Genomic DNA, 18554 nt, shown 5'->3' on the forward strand with positions numbered 1-18554 from the left:
AAGAGGAAACAAGCCAAGAGAGAGGAAGGGAATTAGTCAAGATGGCACTAGAACTGGAATTTAAACCCAGATGTTTTAAGTCAAAGCTCAGAACTTTGTCCACTTCTTGTTTTCCTTGAATTTTGTTGGATGGGAAGAGTTAGGCCATACACTTGAGCTAAGTGATCGGTTTTCCCTCAGAGTTGGAGAACCACAAACAGCCGCCCATTGGAGCTCCCACCATTGGTCGAGAATGAAGCAATGGAGCTGACTCTGAGAGTTCAGATGGGTCGGTCCAAAAGTCTCCTTAGATTTGTCCAGAAAGCAAGGTCATTGTAGCCAGATAAACTTGACAAGGGCTTCTCTGGAGGCGCAAATCTGCAGATGGAAGTGACCTTAGAAACGACCTGGTTTCATCCCCTCATGTTAGAGAGAAAGAACCTGAGAGCGAGAGAGGAAGTCACTTGTAGAGACCCCCCCAGATAATAAGAAGCAAGGCTAGATTCGAGCGTGAAGGCCCCTCCAGGTCCTGTGCCCCATTCACGCCACCCAGTTCTTGGCCCATATAAAAAGAGTCCCATGGGCAGGGCCGGGTCTGGTGAGCTACTGGCTAACTGCTGAGAGCATCCATCACTCCAGCATTTAGGAGCAAGGGCTTTCTAAAGATAGTTCTGTGGCTGAAGTTATTTCCATACTGTTTTTCAAAGCAGAGATCAAGCTAAAACGTACAGCTTAGTGGGGCTTATTGATTATATAGCACAAAAGTCAGGGAATAGTACTTTATCATAAACAATCAGTCTGGGGAATAGCAAGAGGTCAGAAGAATTCTGGGAGCTGATGCAAAATGGGGGGAGTGGAAACAGCAAAAAGTAACAACGGCTCAGAGCGGCCCTTGTATGGGGCTCTCTCCACTGTGGAAGACACTAATTGTTCAATTTCCCACACCTCCATGAGAGGCAGAGCTGGTAAGAGCAGGAGAAAAGAGATGGCGATCGATATATTGGAAAATGATCGCAACAATATTAAAACAGAAGCTATTAATTTTTTCAAAACAAAAATTTAGTTTAAAAATGTGTGTGATTGAAGTCAGGAGGATCTGAGTTCAAATCTGGCCTCAGATACTTAACACTTCCTAGCTGTGTGATCCTGGGCAAGTCACTTAACCCCAACTGCCTTCAGGGGGAGAGGGGGAGTGTATTATGTGCAGAAATGTTGTAGCAGCCCTTTTTGTGGTGGCAAAGCATTGGGAAATGAGTAGATGCCCATCAATTGGGGAATGGCTGAAGAAGTTGTGGTACATGGAAGTGATGGAATATTATTGTTCTATAAAAATGAACAGGCTGACTTTAGAAAGATGAACCGATGCAGAGCGAAACAAGCAGAACCAGGAAAATGTTGTGCACGGGAGCAGCCAGAACATGCCATGGTCGACCATGACAGACTTGATTCTTCTCAGCCGTTCAGTGATCCAAGGCAGTCCTAATACATTTAGGATGGAAAATGCCATCCGCATCCAGAGAGAGAGAACTGTGGAGACTGAACATAGATCAACACATGCTATGTATACTTTTTTCTCTTTTTTTCTCATGGATTTTTCCTTTTATTCTGATTGTTCTCTCCCAACATGATTCATATGGAAATATGTAAAAACTGAATATATGTGTATAACTCCCCAAAAGTTGTTTTACATATAACTGGGGAAAATAACAATTCCTTTAAAAATAATCTTAAAGAAAAAAAAAATGTTCACTGGCAGCCTTCCTCCTCCCAAAAATGTGTGTGTGCGCGTGTGTGTGTGAATAAATATATATGTTATTGTTGTTTGTACTTCATTCTCCAAGAGACCATGCTATCAGGGAAGAGTTGCCATGACAGGCAAGTGAATTGGATTAAGGGAGAGAGGGCCGTGCAAGACCCTTTCTCCTGTGGAGCCATCTGGGTGCAAGATATTGATCGGGAGGACTGGAGACGGTCCTGGATGCAGTGGGATCTTTTTAAGCTAAGATCTTTAGCAGGCCTCAGGTTGACTGAGGCAATGTCCATTGGATGATTAAAGCTTGGTAAGAAATGAGGCAGGAAATGGCTTCTTTTACCTAGTCAAAAAAAAAAAATTTAATCTGGAAGGGGAAGACCTCCAATGTCTCTGATCAAACCAGAAACAACTGCTATCTACATTACTCTGAACCAATCAAGGATCAAACAATGACTAAATGGGACTTGGACCCAATGAGAGTCAGAGTGATTTGGGTTTAAGGCATGGTCCTTAAGGAAGAAATCTTGCCTGTAAATCCCAAGATATTTTGTGGGTTCTGGGTGATCAGAATTTCCCTTCCTGCAGGCAGAGCACCCTATGTGGAGGAAGAAAAGAGAAGTGAAGGAGGGAAGGAATCTGTGTTTGCCCAATTGGCTATTCACAGAGGTTGTTTGTCCTTCATTCTTTATTTCTAATTGTATTTATGTTTAATACACATTGCTTTATGAATCAGAGTAAAAGAGGAAAATCATGGGGAAAAATTAAAAAACAGAAAAAAGAAGTGATCATAGCATGTGCTGGTTTACATTCAATCTCCTTAGTTCTTTTTCTGGATGCAGAAGGCATTTTCTGTCCTAAGTCTATTGGGATAGCCTTGGATCACTGAACCAATGAGAAGAACCAAGCCTTTCATAGTTGATCATTGCACATTCTTGCTGTTATTGTGTACAATGTATTCCTGGTTCTGCTTGCTTCGCTCAGCATCAGTTCTTGTAGATCTTTCAAGGGTTCTCTAAATCAGTGTGTTTATCATTTTTTATAGCACAATAATATTTCACTGCTTTCATATGCCATAACTTATTCAGCCATTTCTTAATTGATGGGCATCTATTCAGTTTCCAATTCTTTGCTACCACAAAAACAGCTGCTACGAACATTTTTGCTCATGTGGGTCCTTTTCCCTCCTTTGTGACCTCTTTGGGATCCAGGCCCAGTAGAAACACTGCTGGGTCAAAGGGGACGCACAATTTGATAGCCCTTTGGGCCTAGTTCTAAATTGCTCTCCAGAATGGCTGGATTATTTCACAAATCTACCAATAATGTATCAGTGTCCCAGTTTTCCCACAATCCTCTTAACATTTTGTCTTTCATTCTTGAAGACCATGATATCAGGAAGGTGACACCATGACATACAAGTGAATTGTATTTGAGGGAGCCAGGGCTGTGCAAGGTCTCCTGTCTCAATTTTCCCTCCAGAGCCCTCTGAGGCCAGTGGCCAGATATAGATCAGGAAGACTGGAGATGGCCCTGGATGCAGGTAAGGGATGCAACAAGTCTCAGGTTCACTGAGGCAACCCTCATTCAGTGATTAAGGCTAAGTAAGAAATGAGGCAGACAGTAGACTCTTTTACCTAGTCAAAAGAAAAAAATCAATCTGGAAAGAGAAAAGCTTCAGTGTTTCTAGTCAAAACAAAAACAACTGCTATTTACATTTACTCTGAACCAATCAGGGGTCAAACAATGAGGCTGGACCTAGGATCCAATGTTGGCCAATCAATGAGAGCCAGAATGATTTGGATTTTTTTTTATTAAAGCTTTTTATTTTCCCAAACATATGTGCAGACAATTCTTCAACATTAGCCCTTGTAAAACCCTGTGTTACAATTCCCCCCTCGTCCCCCATCCCCTCCCCTAGATGGCTAGTCCAATATCTGTTAAACATGGTAGAAATATATGTTAAATCTAGCATATGCATACATATGTATTTATACAATTATCTTGCTGCACAAGAAAAATCAAATCAAATCAAACCAGGAGAAAAAACAGAGAAGCAAAAATAAAATGCAAGCGAACAACAACAGAAAAAGTAAAAATGCTCAGTTCCCACAGTCCCCTCTCTGGGGGACTCTCCATCACGAGATCATTGGAACTGGCATCAAGCATCTCATTGTTGAAAAGACCCACGTCCTTCAGAATTGATGATATGGATTTAAGACAGGATCTTTAAGGAAGAAATCTAGCCTGTAAACCCCAAGCTATTTTGTGAGATTTCAGTGATCAAAATTTACATTCGTTTGGGCAGCGCATCCTCAGGTAAGGGTATAATACTCCATCTACAAAAGGGAAGGGAAAAGAGAAACAAATATATATATATATATATATATATATATATATATATATATATATATATATATATATAAACATATATCCCAGATGTCCAGATGTCAAGCTGATAGACAAAGGTTTTGGAACACAACTCTTCAGATGTTGTTCCCAGGCCAGTGTGGAGTCTTTCTGCCTAATCAGTTTTTATGTTTGGGAAGGGGAGGCAATTAGGAATCCTGAGCCATATTTCATATCAGAGTATCTTTTGGAAGAGTGAAATTTGAGGTTCATATATATACATACACATATATCTATGAATATACACATATATAGTAGGTGGAAGTGCATGTATATGGTTATCTCAGGCTAGAGATATAAACTCTAAAGATATATGTAGATAAATATGTAGATATACACATACATGTCTTCTTATCTATATTTATATATTTATCTACTGCAAAAATATACCCATGTATTCCACATAAACCCCCATACTATAGATCTCTACAGATACACACATATATCCATATACAGATGTGTGTGTGTGAATATATAACCATACACACACTTAGAAATGCGATTTAAATGTCTCTATTTTTTCCTAACTCAGAAACGCGCTGTCTCTCTAACAAAGCACATTTCTGGGTTCCCATTCTCAGGAGCAGCAGCGGCCAGGGTGATTCTGACTGAGAGAGCTTTCTGGCACAATGAAGGGTCTGGCTCTGAAGTCGGAGCATCTGATCCTTATCTCCACCCTAACCATTGCTACCTGTGTAACTTTGAGCCAGATGTGTAACTTCCTGGAGCCTGTTTCCTCATCAGCAAAATGATGGGAGGGGGAGGATTTGAACCAGATGCCTTTGATGTGGCTTCCAATTCCCCGAGCCCATCCTCGGTCCTCTGGGGGGCTGGGTGTCCACCCCTCTGAGCAGTCTTACAGTAGGTGGCGGTTCTCTGAAATCTGGATTTCTAATCATTAGCCTAAGGACGGCGCTCACTCATTAACCTTGGAAGCAATTGTTATCTTGGGGAGTTCTGGTTGTGCTCCTGAGTACGGTCTTGGTCAAAGCTGGCGCTGTCTTAGGGGGAGATAAAGCCCGCACCCAGGAAGGCTTCTTCCAGTAGACTGCAAAGTATCCAATCCTTCACATACAAGTGGAAAGGATTATAGTGCTCTACACTTAACTCAAGTGTGTTTGCCCTTCAGGAAGGGCGACGTGTTGGGAGATTTCTGATACAGTCAGAGATAATAATTAGATTTCTAAACAATAAGGAAATGCCTCGAGAGAAAGCCTGGCACAGTGGAGAATGCCCATCCAGAACTCCAAGAATCAGGAAGATCTGAGACCAAATCCCACTCCAGACACTTATTAGCTTTGTGATCCTACTCAGCCTGTTTCCTCCTCTGTAAAATGGGGATAAAGGAAGGGCCCTACCTCACAGGATCCTTGTGAGAATCTAACGAGAAATAATATTAGCAAACCTTGGCACAGGGCCTGGCACGTAGTAGGTAAATAAATATGATTTTTATTGACTGGGCTATTTAAATGGTAGCAGTTATTATTGTTGTTATATTGCTGCCACTGGCACAAAGGGCATCGATCAAGGCAAAGGCCACCAAAACAGACACTTTAGTTAAGATTTAAATCAGAAGGCGGAGGGGAAATTCAGTCTGAGCCAAGGATCGTTTTCTTTTCAATACCTTTCTACTGACCTTATCCTGCAGTATATTATTTATAGCTTTGTACGCTTTTAAACTGTACCTTTTAAATAACCCTTGGCGTACGGGCAGCCAGGCAAAGAAGGGAGTCCACTACAGGATGGGACTTGGCAGAAAGAGGGTGCTCGGAACCAAAGGAACAAAGTTGGGGAAACTTAGAGGTCAGAGGTGGGGGCTTTGAGCGTGTTGGCCATGGGTTCAGTGGGCGGCGAATCCCGGAACCTCAGTGTCGTATGGGACATCAGACAGAACTCATGGCCGAGCACGTGGGAGCCCCTTTCTTATGTCTTATGTTCTTATGTCATCCACCTTTATCTGAAGGTGTCCAGTGCTTTGTAAATGAGGTCACACATGGCTCAATCTCTCCAAACGGTAAAGCCTTTCATGCAAGCATTTGCTATTACTGGTTCTCTGGGACAGATCCAATTGTGGGAAAACGTTTCTTTATATTGAGCTGAAATCTGCCTCCCTCCTTGATGTCGATTTTGCTCTCTGGGTCCAAAAGAACCGATCTAAGGCCCCATTCAACGGGACGACCCTCTACCTATCTGAAGACAACTCAGTCTTCTTCCCTTAGGCTTGACACGCTTAGTTCTTTCGATGGATCCTTTTCCATCTGAGTCTCTGGTCATCCTTTTGTCATCCTCTGATTGCTCCACAGCTAGGCAATATCCTTTCTGGCCTGGGCAGACCACATCTGGCCCCCATTTTAGAAAAGCGAACGGGACCTTTCACTTCATGAAGATGAGTAGAGCGGTCTGAGTTGTAGATATCCTTTTGGAAGCCACATCGTAATGTGGACTCCTGTCCAAGCTCACTGTCCAACCAAGTCACAAATGGTTTTCATCTGCACTGGGGTCCAAGCGTGCTCCCTCCTTCCGTATCTGTGCAGTCGATTCTGGGCTCTTACATTTCCCGGCTGAATTTCACCTCGGTCCAATATTCCAGCCAATGAGCTTGATTTCCATTCCTGGGGAAATTCCAAAGCATCCTCTAGGAGAAATGGTTAAGGAGAAAGTGGGAGAAGTGGGTGTGACCAAGAACTCCACCAAGCTCTCACAGGGACTAGGCTGGTTCGCCTTATTTCATCCCCCGATAGGCTTATGGTAGAATCATGATTATTCTGTGACTTACTGACCATGAAGGAATCAGGCACCGATGACTCGAAGCCTCCGACTTGCAAATTTCCCGAGTTGTGCCGGAGTGCTCTTTAGGGCTAATGCAAGCAGAGTTCACCCAAATGTTGGCAAAGCTTTTGCAAGTAGACGGTGCTTTCATTTGGAAAAGGTAGAGGTGTGGGCTAGACAAGTGGCCAGACCTTGGCAGGTCTCCCATGAATTTCTCCGGGGGACGTGTGTACGTGTGTGTACAAAATTGTTATTACACTTTTATAACAACTCCTCTGGGGTCTCCCTCCCGCCGGCAAAGACTAGTAGGCTGGGCTTCCCAGAGGGCAGAACTGCTGCTCCCCTCAAGATTTGGAGGAAACACTAAGGGACGGAGGTTTCTATTACTATAACTCATGAGCCCCCACCTGGGCTCCTTACCATGATATCAATTAGCTTTTAGAAAATGTTCTATTTACCGGGAACAGCAGTAACAAAGCCATAGTCTCACCTTTCACATACAAGGCCCCGGGACGCGGGCACAAATTTCAGCACACGGGTAGATTCACAAGGATGGAGCGTGTGGGACTTCCCAAAGTTTGGATGGGTTGCCTGGTCTTGTGGGTCGCTCCTGTCTCCGGATACTCACTCGGCTAAGGTCAACAAAGAACACAAGATGCTCCAGGAGCCTGTGGACATGTGGCAGGAGGGGGGATGAGACAACCACGGCCCGTTATCCCCCCCCCCCCCAATGGCTCAGAGACCCTGATCTTCCCGGAAAGGATGGCTTCCGGGAATAAAGTGGCCACAGTCCTCCGGACTTTGTCAGGTCTCGATTCGAACAATTGAGTCAGAGAGTTAAGAAAGGACAGAAAGCTCCAGTGTCCAAGGGAAGGGCCTTGAGCCCAAATTCTATGAGGATCGTTTGAAAGAACTAGGGATGTTTAGGGGAAATTCAGAGACCATGGGAGCCAGCTTCCAATGTTTAAAGCACAGGGGGGAGGGGAGGTTAGATCTTTCTTGCTTGCCCCATTCAGGAGCCATGGGGCCACGGGAGGAAATTCCAGAGGCTGACGGTTCCACGTCATGAAAAACTTCCTAAGCTTGAGAGCTGCCACCAAGAGGGGAAGTTATAGGAACATACAGCTCAGTGGGTTCCCTTCGAATGTAAACTCAGTGACTGCCAGACTAGGCTCTGGCTACTGGGACCAGGAAAGGAAAAGCTTCTGGCCTCAGACACTAACTGCATGATCCTGGGTAAGTCAATCTCTTTCTGCCTCAGTTTCCTCAACTGTAAAATGGAGGTAATAATAGTACCTACCCCCTGGGGTGATTTTTATTTTTTGTAGAGCATTTAGCACAGTGGCTACCACACACTAGGTGCTTAATAAATGCTTATCTTCCTTCCCTTTTTCCTTTCTTTTTCTCCTTCCCTCCTTTTCTTGCTATAAAACAATTTGGGGGGAGAGGAGCTGCAGAAAGGCATATACAGGCTGGAGGTCAAACCTCGGAGACTGTCCCAGAGCTTCCCCCAACCCCAGCCCCAGCCCTTCAGACTGAGGCAGTCTCCCTTAGGTGGAGGATTGAGAGCTGGGGAGGCGATTTTCTTTACTGGCCATGGAGATGGAGGGGCTTGGCCCAAGTCTTGCCCCCCCCCCAAGGAGGGAGGAACTTTGGAGCCCAGTCCTCCCATTCCAGCAGCAGCCTTCAGAACCTGGACCAATACATAAAGGCTGGTAAGGACCGGGTGAGGGGCAGGGATTCTGGCACGGTTCTGATTGGACTAGAGGTCCCTTGGATTTTCTGGATTCTGTGTACCGGCTGTGGAGTAGATGGCAGAATGGGCCTGGAGACCTAAATTAAAATTCGATCACATGCTAGCTGTGTAACCCTGGCCAAGTCCTTTGACCAGTTTTCCTCAGTTTCCTCATCTGTAAAATGGGAACGATATAACAGCATTTGGGGTTTGGGTTGTGTTGTTGGTGGTTTGGGGTTTGTTTGTTTTTTGGGGGGGGGACAACCATTTTTTTGTTCCGGGGAGGATCAGATGAGATGATAGCACACTGCCTGGTGGGTAGAAGGAGCTATTTACATGTTTCTTCCCTTCCTTCCCCAGCTGCCTCCCGTTTCCCCATGACTGGGGCCCGTTGTTGGCTCTGTTATAGCAGGGGTCCCTTTTTAGGATTCAGGACTGCTGGGTGTGTGAGCGGCGGGCCTGGGTTCACGGGGTTTCACGTTTTGGGGTGCAAGCGAACCCCTTCTTGTATTTGGGAAGGAAGGTCGGCAGAGGGGAGGGGGGGCGAGGAGGGACGTGTGTCGCCCCCCCCCCCCAGGGTAACAGGTGGGAAGGCTGGAGGTGCCGGGCCTTTGAGTGGAAGGAGGGGGCAGAGGCCGGTGGAGGGGAGGGAAGCAGAGGGTGTTGCAAGGGGTCCTGGAGACCCCGCTCCGAGGAGAAGGGGGGCTGCTGGGAGGAGCTTGGGTGGGTGGGGCCGGGGAGGGGTACGAGGGGTCTGTATGGAGGGGTTGAAGGGGTGCGGGCCTGGGGGGGGGCGGAGAGCGAGGAGGGACGGAGGGTAATTTCTATCCCGGTTATATTGGTTTGGGGATAATTACTTTTAATGTCAGAAAGATTTAGTTTAATATCATCTCTATTAGGGCCGCTGAGCGGGTAATTAAAAGCCGCGGCGCCGCAGCAGGGAAACAGATGGCGTTTGCTTACTTTGATTCCGTGAGTAAACACTGGGAAAAGTCAGAGCCCCCCCCCCCCAACCTGCCCCCCTCCCCAACTCAGGGCCGGGAGCGGGAGGCCAGGCCTAGGCTGGGCCGGGGCGGGGGGCAGAGGGAGGGACGCAGCCGGAGGAGGGGGGAGCAGAGAGGTCCGGCCGGGGAGGGGAGGTCCGGGAACCGGACCCGAGTTGGGGTAGAGCCAGGGGCGGGGCTCAGGTTTGAGGTCAGGCCCGGGAACCGGACCAGAAACGGGACAGAGGGTGGGGCAGGAGCTGGGCCAGAAAGGGGTCAGAACCAGGGCGGGGCAGAGAGGCGGGGAAGGGGGGAGGCTTGAAGGGGGGGGAAGCCGAGCGGGGGGCAGGGCGGAGAGGACCGAGGGGAAGGGGCACCGCCCGGGGAGGGAGCGAGGCTGAGCGGCGTGGAGCGGGCCAGTAGTACCGCGTTCTCTGCTGGGGGGTTCTGACCCGGCTTCGCCCCCGATGCCTCCGTGCCCCCCAAGCTTGGGCCCGAACCCGGGAATAGCGAAGGCAGCTCAGGGCTCCCTGCCTAAGGGGGCCAGGAAGGGGGGCCCGGGGGCAAAGGCCCCTCTCCACCTGCACACACACGTACGCAACCGCGCGCGCGTCCCCGCCCCGGAGCCCCTTCCCCGGGCCTTGCCCTGGGACGTCCGGGAGCTCCTCCGCCGCACGCGCGCTCCACACGTTAGCGTGGAGCCGAAGCCTGGCTCTCCCTGGGCTCGCACTCACGCGCCCGCTCCAACTCGCGGGGAGGAGAGCCGGGAGAGCCCCGGGGCCGCGGCGCCCGCGGGAAGGGCAGAGCTCTGCGCGGCCTTCGGCGCCCTCCCACTCGGGGTGCGCAGCGGAAAGGGAGCGCGGGGAGCTCCCGAGGGGCCCGGGGCCGCCGGGGCGATAGTGACTGAGGGCTCCGGGCCCCGCTGGAACGAGGGCGGAGTCCCCGTTTGGCCTCCGGGCCTGGGGGTGAGGCGCAGGGAGGCCCCCGGCTTGGGCTCACCGAGCTGAGGCTGCTGGGGGCAAGGGGGGGGGGATGTCCAGAACCCACTGGAGGAGGGCAATGGGGCGCAGCAGTGGCCGCGGGGGCGCGTTTGTGCAAGTGTGTGCTCTGGGTGCCTTCTGCTCCTGGGATTTGTGTTTTCCTCGGGGTCGCCCCGGATGGGGGGTCGGGAGCTCGGGACCAGGAGGGGCTGGAAGGAGTGGGGACGGGCTCCTCCTCTTCTAATCGGACGCCAAATTTTCCTTTTCTTAGGGAGGTGGCCCTAAGGGATCCTTGACTTCCCCTTCCCCGGCTCGGACCGGCCGCCTCTGCCCGAGACTGGCCTAACGAAGGTGGGGGGGCAGGGCCGAGAGGGGGAACCTCGCTCACCTGGGAAGGGTCAGGAGGAGAGATGGAGGACGATTTCGCGCCCGTCCCCCTCCCCCTCCCCAAACAGCCCCTGTCCGAGAGTCCTTGACGCATTTTCTGTTTTCAGCTTAATTCAATTGTTCTGTCAGGTGGGGAGGCCCTGGGGGCCGCCGGCCTCATTCAGGGGACGGCACAGGGCGGCCTGTAATTCTGACAACTGCGTTAGACCCGGGTTTCCGACCTTTCCCGGGCTGGGTGAAAGAGGAAGGAACCGAAGAGAGTGAACTGGAAAGACAAGGAGAGCAGAGGAAAGCGGGGGGAGGCAGAGCAGGGACTGGAGGGAGAAAAAAAGAGAGGGAGGAAGAGGAAGGAAGAAGGGAGAAAAAGGAGGGAAGAGAGAAAAGAAAAAGGAAGGAAGGAATGGATGAAGAAAGGAAAGAAGGAAAGAAAAAAAGAAAAAAGTAAAGCAGGAGATCGGGGAAAATTGAGGCTCTCAGAGAAGAAAGGGGCTTGCCCTGGGGCAAGAAGAAGCAACGAAAAACTAGCCAGGCCTGGGGTTGAGAGACTGGATCTCCCTCATCCGACCCCACGCAGGGCCTCTTCCAGGCGCACACGTATTCGCACGCTCACCCCCACCCCGTGGGCTCATACTCACCATCCTGGGCTGGGGGCCGGGAGGTGTCCCTGGGCCTCAGGACTGTAGAGCAGCCTCTGGCCTTCTGGGCATCCCAGGATCCAACGAGATAATATTTACAAGGCGCATAACGTGTGCCTGGCACACAGTAGGCGCTTACTAAATGAGCCCCGTTCCGCGGGGCCCCCTCCCCAAGCGGTAACCGCGCCGAGGAGCTTTGCCAGCCTTGCAGCGCTAGCTCAGCGCCAGTCTCGTTCTTGTGACCCTTCTCTCTAGCCCGCTCCCCTCCCTCTCCTGGCCCCCCAAAAGCGGGAGCAGGAGCCATCGCGGGGAGGGGCAGGCTGGGGGTAGCAGAACGGGGTTGGCTTCGGAGTCCACGCTCCTCCCAGCTCTGCCAGCCGCTGGCATGGACCGGAGGTGACCCTGAACAAGTCCCTTTCCTCTTCTGTGAAGTGAGAAGGGCGGCCCGAGGGTCTCCGGGGTCCGAGCCCAGCTTTCGAACTCCGAACCTGGGCCGTCTAACTCCCCCGGCGCGGCGGCGGGAGCGGGGATGGTTGGAGAGCGGTCCTAGATCGCACAGTCAACTTGGAGCCGCCAGGGATCTCGGCGGCGATCTGGCTCAGCCTCCGTTTTCCAGGGGGGGAAACTGAGGCCCAGCTTCCCCCAGCAGTGAGGGCGGAGATTAGATTTGAGCCTTCGATTCCAATAGAGGTTACGTTCCGTCGAATCGAGCCGCCTCTGCCCTTGGGAGAGGAGCCGGGTCAGACCCTTCCCTCCAGCCGCGCGCCTCCCCCTTTCCCGCCCCGTTCCCGGGCATCCGTCTGGGGGAGGCCTTCCGGAGCCCTCCCTTCGGGGCCTCCTCTCCCGTGAGCCGGCCCGCGCGGCCCCCGGCCTGTCGGTGCAGAGCTCCAGTTCTCCCCTAGACGGTCGGCGGCTCGAGGGCAGGGCTTTTGCTCTCTTGGTGTCCCTGGCGCTCAGCCCCCAGCGGTGGGCTCAGAGCGCAAGCGCGGACGCTTGGCAATCGATGCTCCGGGAGCTTTCCGTGGGTCCAGCTCCACGCATGAAGACGCTGCCTTCCGGGTGCCCGGTAATAGCAGCAGCAGCCGACGTCTCCGGGGCGCTCGAAGACTCGCAGGGGCACTTCTGCACTCTCCTGGCTCCCGAGAGCTTCGGGCCCCCCGAGGAACAGAGCGCCCCATCCTCCCCTGTCCTTTGGCGCAGAGGCAGGAGGCTGGAGGCAGGAATCCTCCTTCGGATGCTCCCCACCTGGATGACCCCAGTGGCAAAGCACTCGGGGACGGCCTCGACCTTGGCCTAGTCAGCTGTGAAATGGGAATATTCCCGAGCGCACGTGGGCCCTCCCCCGGCGCCTTTCCCGCGGCCTAAGGTGAGGCGGGGATGGGGAACCCCGGAAGTGGGGAAGGGCCCAGGGTTTCCCCCGCCCCAGCCCAAACAAGCCCTCCACCGGCCGCCGGGACCCCATGGCTGCCCGGTCCGATCCCCAACTTTTACCGGGGTCGAGTTCTGGGCTTGTCCAGGGGGAAACCCAAGCCCCCCCAGCAGGACGAGAAGACGGGCGACCCACCCGAGAAGGGAAGGAGCGTTTCCCGGGAAAAAGCCCGGGCATCCCCCCAGGGCCTTTTTTTATTTTCTTTCTGGGAAAAAAAACCCCCCTTTCAGAAAACCCTGAGGGGGGGGGGGGGCTGGAAAGGAAAGTAGTTTCAGAAAGGGAAAAAAAAAATTGGCAAGGTTGAAGGGGAAAAGGGGGGTTGGGTGCGGGAGGGGGAAGAAGGGGGATGGGGGCGAGGGGAACTTTGGGGGCCACTCCACGGGCCCTGGGGAAGGAGCCCCCCGGGGCGACAGGCAAGAGCCCCCCGGCCTTTTGGCTGGGGGGATTTCAATTTGGAAAGGCGGGGAGGGAAGGAGCGTCCCCTCCGGCGACAGAGGCCGGGGACCCCCGATGCTCCCTGACCGGAAATGGCGCCCTTTTTGGGTAAGTTGGGTTTAAAACCCGGCCAATTCCCCGGGCCGGGAAAGGAATTCCCCCCGGGCCGGCCCCCCCGGCCCGCCTCCCCCGGCAGGGCCCTTGAGGGTTGGGGCAGGGTTTGGGGGGGGCGGGGCGGGGGGGGGGGAGGGGGGAAGGGGGTTAAGGGCCGCCACCCCCCCCTCCTCCCCATCCCGGAAACCTTCGCGGGGCCCAAATCCACCCCCGCCTTTCCCTCCTGCCTCCGGTCGGAAGGTAGGGTCCTCGAGGCGGTGCCCGGCCAGGGGGGGCCTGGGGCAGGCTGGACTGGAAAAGAAAGGCCCAACTCTTTTCCCCCCACCCTCCCGGCCCTGAGGGGAGGGGAAGAAAAGGGAAGGGGAAAAGGAAGGGAGATGTTAGGGGAAGGGGAAGGGAAAAAGGGGGGGGGAGGGGAAAAATTGGGAAAAGAAGGAAAAAAAGGGGAGGGGAAAAAAAGGGGCAAGGAAAAAAAGGCAAAAAAAAAAGCAAGGAAGGAAGAAAATCGGGAAAGAAGGAAGGGAAAAGGGAGGGCGGGAAGAAAAAGGAAAAGGGGAAGGAAATCATTTTTTGGGAAAAAAAAACAAAAAAAAAGAAGGAAAGGAAAAAGGAAAGGCCAGGAAAGGAAAGGATTGAAAATTAAGAAAAGAAAAAAAAACCAAAAAGGTTTTGGAAAAAAAAGGGAAAAAGGGGAAGGGGGAAGAAAAAGGAGGAAGGAAGGGAATTAGGAAAGGGGGAAAGGGGGGCGGAAAAGGGGAAGGGGCTCTTTCCCCGGGCCCCGGGGGAGCCCCGCCCCCGGCCCCAGGGTTTTTGGGGAGCCCTCCTACCTTTAGGCCCCGGTTCCCCGGGTTATTAAAAAGCAAGATTGAGGGAGGGGGAGGGCGGGCCCCAATTGGGCAATTCAACCCTCCCACGGCTCTTGGGAGAATTTTAAAATTCCTGGTTTCCATTTTTTTTCTTTTACCCCTTACGCGCCCTTCCCGGGCCCGGCCCCCTTCCCCTCCCCCTCCCTTCCCCTCCCCCCTCCACCCTCCCCTTCCTCCCCGGAAGCAGGGAACTTTTGAGGGGGCCTGGCCAGCCCAGGAACGGAGCTGGGCTTTTGGGGCGGGGGAGGGGCGGCCCTGGGTCCGCCTGCCCTCCGACCTACCCCCTTTTTCAAATTTTCCAATGGAAAGAAAAGAAAATAACGGGCCAGGACCATTTTCCTGGGGGGGGTGGAAGGTGGGGGCCCGGTGTGGGGTTGCTGGTTTGGGTGGTTTTGGGGGGGTTTGGGAAGAGGGGTCCCCCGGGGGGTTGTGGGGGCTGTGTGCCCTGGGGCCGGTGGGCCCTGAAAGGGGTCCGGTTCTGCCCCCGGTGGGGTTTCCCCCTTCGGGGGGAGGGAAAGGGGGGCGGGGCCGGCTGGGGGGGGTGGCGGGGCGGTGGGCTTGGCCCCGGGGGCGGAGATGGGCGAAGGGGTGTCGGGGTTTGGCCCGGGCCCGGCCCAGGGCCCGGGAAAAGTTGTGGGCCCGCCGTGGGGGGGGGAGGAGGGAGGGGGTCCGGAGGGGGCGCGGGGTTTGGGTGGGAGGGGGGAGGAGTTGGGGGGTTTGTTGCCCCCATGGGATGGAGGGAGGGCGGGGGGTTTGGTTGGGGGTGGGGAAAAGGAAAAAAGGAGGGGAAGGGGGGGTGTTTCCGGTCTTTTTCTGGGGGGAGAAGTGGGATGATTTTCCGGCCCCAAGGATTTTGGGGGGGGGGGGGGGAAGGGAAGGGCCTATGGGGGTTTTTTCCAATTCCTAAAGAAGAAGGTTGGTTTATATGGGGGGGGATTTGGGGTTTTGGGGGGGGGAAGGTTGGGGGGGTTTTGGGTGTTATTTTCGGTTTTGGAAAGGGAAAATTTTTTGTTTTTCCCCGGGGTGGGGTTGAACAGGAAACTTTCCCCAAAATGTGGTTTTTTTCGGGGGGGTTACCGTTTTCCCTTTTGGGGTGTTGGGAAGGGGGAGTTTTGGGGGGGTTTTGGGTGGTGGGAAAAGGGGGAAATTGGCTTGCGGGGGGTGTTGGGGCGGGGGGGGGTGGGGGAAAATTGGGGGGGGGGCCTTTTGGAGAATAAAGGGAATTGGGTGTTTCGCGGGGGGGGCGGGGGGGGGCGGGGGGGGGAGGCCCGTGGTTTGGGAGGGGAAAGGGTGGGGCGGGGGTTGGTTTTTGGAGGGGGTGAATAGGGGGATGCCCGGGGGAGGGTGGTTTTTGGGTTTTCCACGGTGGGGGAGGTTTAAGAGGTGAGGGTTTTGGGGGGGTTTTTGGTTTTGGTTGTTTGGTGGAGGGGTTGTTTTGGGGGCGTGGGGGGGGTTTGTTTTTTGTTTTGGAGGGGAAGGTTGATGGAGTGGGTGGGGGGGTTGGGGGGCCGGGGGGGGGGTGGGGGGTGGGTGGTGGCCTTTGGGAGTGGGGGGGGGGGTGGGTTTTGGCGTTTGGTGGGGGGCTTGGGTTGGGGGGCGGGCCCGCCCCCGGGGGTCGGGGGGTTGGGGGGGGTGGTGGAAAGGGGAGCTTGTGGGGGGCCTTTTGGGGGGGGGGGGGGAGGGTTGGGGGGGGGGGGAGGGGGGGGGCGAGTGCCGGGGAGCCCGGGGGTGTGGGGGCCAAGGTTTTGGCGGGGGGTTTTGGCAGTGTTTTGGGAGGGCCGGGCGGGGGGGGGGGGGGGGGGAAGAGGGAGGCCCGGTGAAGGGGGGCATGGGGAGGGTGGGGGTTGGTTTTCGCGGGCGGGAAGGTTTCGTTTTTTTCGTTGGTTTTGGGTTGGGTTTTTTTCGTTGATGAAGTTTTGGATTTTTTTGTTTTTGTTTTGGGGGTTTTTTGCTTTTCTTGTTTTTTTTTGTTTTTCTTATAATTTTTTCTTTTTTTTTTTTTTTGTTTTTCTTGGTTTTCTTTTTCTTTTTCATTTTTTTTTAGCGTGTTTTTTTTGTTTTTTTTGTTTTTTTTTCAAAATTTGGTTTTTCTTCTTTTTGTTTTTTTGTTTTTTTTTTTTTTTTTCTTTTTTTTTTTTTTTTTTTTTTTTTTCTATTTTCTTTTAATTTCTTTTTCTTTTTTTTTTATTAAATTTTTTGGTTTTTTTGTTTTTTATTTTAATTTATTTTAGGTTTTTTTTTTTTGTTTTTGTTTTTTTTTTTATATTTTGGTTTGTTTTTTTCTTTTCTTTTTTTTTTTTTCTTTTTTTTTTTTTTTTTTCTGTTTTTTTTTTTTTTCTCTTTTCTTTTTAAATTTTGTTTTTTTTTCTTCTTTTTTTTTTTTTTTTTGTTTTTTCTTTTTTTCTTTTTTCCTTTTCCATTTTCCCTTGCCCCCTTTGGAGAAATTTGGTTTGAGATGTTTTGGAGGTTTATTTTGATGTTGGGATTTGGGCTTGGGAAAAGGGCTTTTAAAAATTAGATTTGGATTGATGGTTGGTTGTTTTGGTTTGGTTTTTTTTTTTTTATTTAAAATTTTTCTTTCTTTTTTTCTTGAATTTTATTTTTTTTTTCTGTTTGTTGTTTTTTGATAGGAAATTTGGTTTAAAAAAGATTACGGGGGGAGGGAGATTTTTTTTTGGTGGCAAGGGTTTTTTCTTGGGGTTTTTTAAAGAGGGGGAACTGTGGTTTTTTTTTTTGGAGTTTTTTTGGGGGTTTAAAATTTTTTTGGCTGTTTTGTTAAAGGGTGAAAGTTCATCTTGGGTCATTTCACGGGTTCTGGGGTGGGCAGGAGAGTGGGTGGGAAAGGTTTAGTATTCTAGATTTGTTGAGGATGTTCCTTTAATTTTTGGTTTCTGTGAAAATTTTGAGACGGAAAAGTTGTTGCCCAAGAGCCTTGTATGTATGTATTATAGAAAAATAAAGAAGGTAGAGGTTTATCCTAGGGGAGGGGGGGAGCAGAGAGGAGAGAGGGGCCAGGAGGACTGTGGTTGATTTTGGGGGGGTTTTTCGTGGTTTTGTTTACCTTGCCTTTTTTCCCTTTTTTTGTTTCCCAGAGGCGAAGAAGTTTACTTGTTTTTGGTTTGTGGGGGAGGGGGGTTTTAGCGGGGAAAGGTGTTCGGAGGGATGGACCCGGATTGTTCGGAGGGCCGGTTTAGGATTTGAGAAGGCGAGGGACCGTTCTTTGGGCCGAAGTCCAAGAGCGAAGGGAAGGGGGGGAGGGGCGGGGAGGGGGGGGGCCCGGGGGAGACAGTTTGGGTATTAGTTTGCCCACGGGTGAGGGGGACAGGAGAGGGGGGGCGCGCCGGGTTTGGGTTTGGGCCGGAGGAGGCTGGAATTCCTGACGGTTTCAGACAAGGGGGTGTTTGAAAGGGGTTAGGGGCGGGGGGGTGGGCTATGAGAGATTCGAAATTTAGGGTTGCCTTTGGGGGGGGGTTGTGGGGGTTTGGGGGGGGGGGACAGGTGGATAGGGTTGAGGGCGGGATGGGGGGTTTGGGGGGGAGCTTGGGGGCGGGCACCACCCCAAACTTTTTTGGGGGGGGGTGACGGCATTGGGATTTTGGGGGTTTCGTTTTTGGTTTGAGAAAGGAGGGGGGGGGCTTTACGCTGGGCTTTGCGAGCGGTGCTTGGATTTGGGGGGCGGGCGGGTGGTTTTTGGCTTTTACCCAGGGGTTGCCCATGCTGGGCTTCGGGATGGATACGCCTTAGGACCTTTCGGGGAGCCGGCTTGGCAAGGAGCTGTCTAAGAAGGGGGGCCTTTAGGGCCCCTGGTTCAAATTCGGAAAGCTAGGGAGGGGAGGATGAGGGGAAGTGTGGGGAGGAGGGGAGAGGAGGCCCGTCCCCTCCCCGGGTTTGGGATTTCGGTGGCGTTTGTGCGGAGGGGGTTGGGCCCGGAGGGAGGGAAGGGTTTGCCCTGGAGGGGGTGGGGGGGGGTTTAAGGGGAATCGCCCGCGAGCGGCCCGCCTGGAATTTTCGGGAGGCCAGCCCGAGGTCGGCCGAAGGTCCGGGGGGGGAAGTGGTGTGGGATTGGTTTGTGGGGGCCCGAGGGGG

The sequence above is a fragment of the Sarcophilus harrisii genome, chromosome 4 (assembly GCF_902635505.1).
Source record: "Sarcophilus harrisii chromosome 4, mSarHar1.11, whole genome shotgun sequence".
Classification (NCBI taxonomy): domain Eukaryota; kingdom Metazoa; phylum Chordata; class Mammalia; order Dasyuromorphia; family Dasyuridae; genus Sarcophilus; species Sarcophilus harrisii.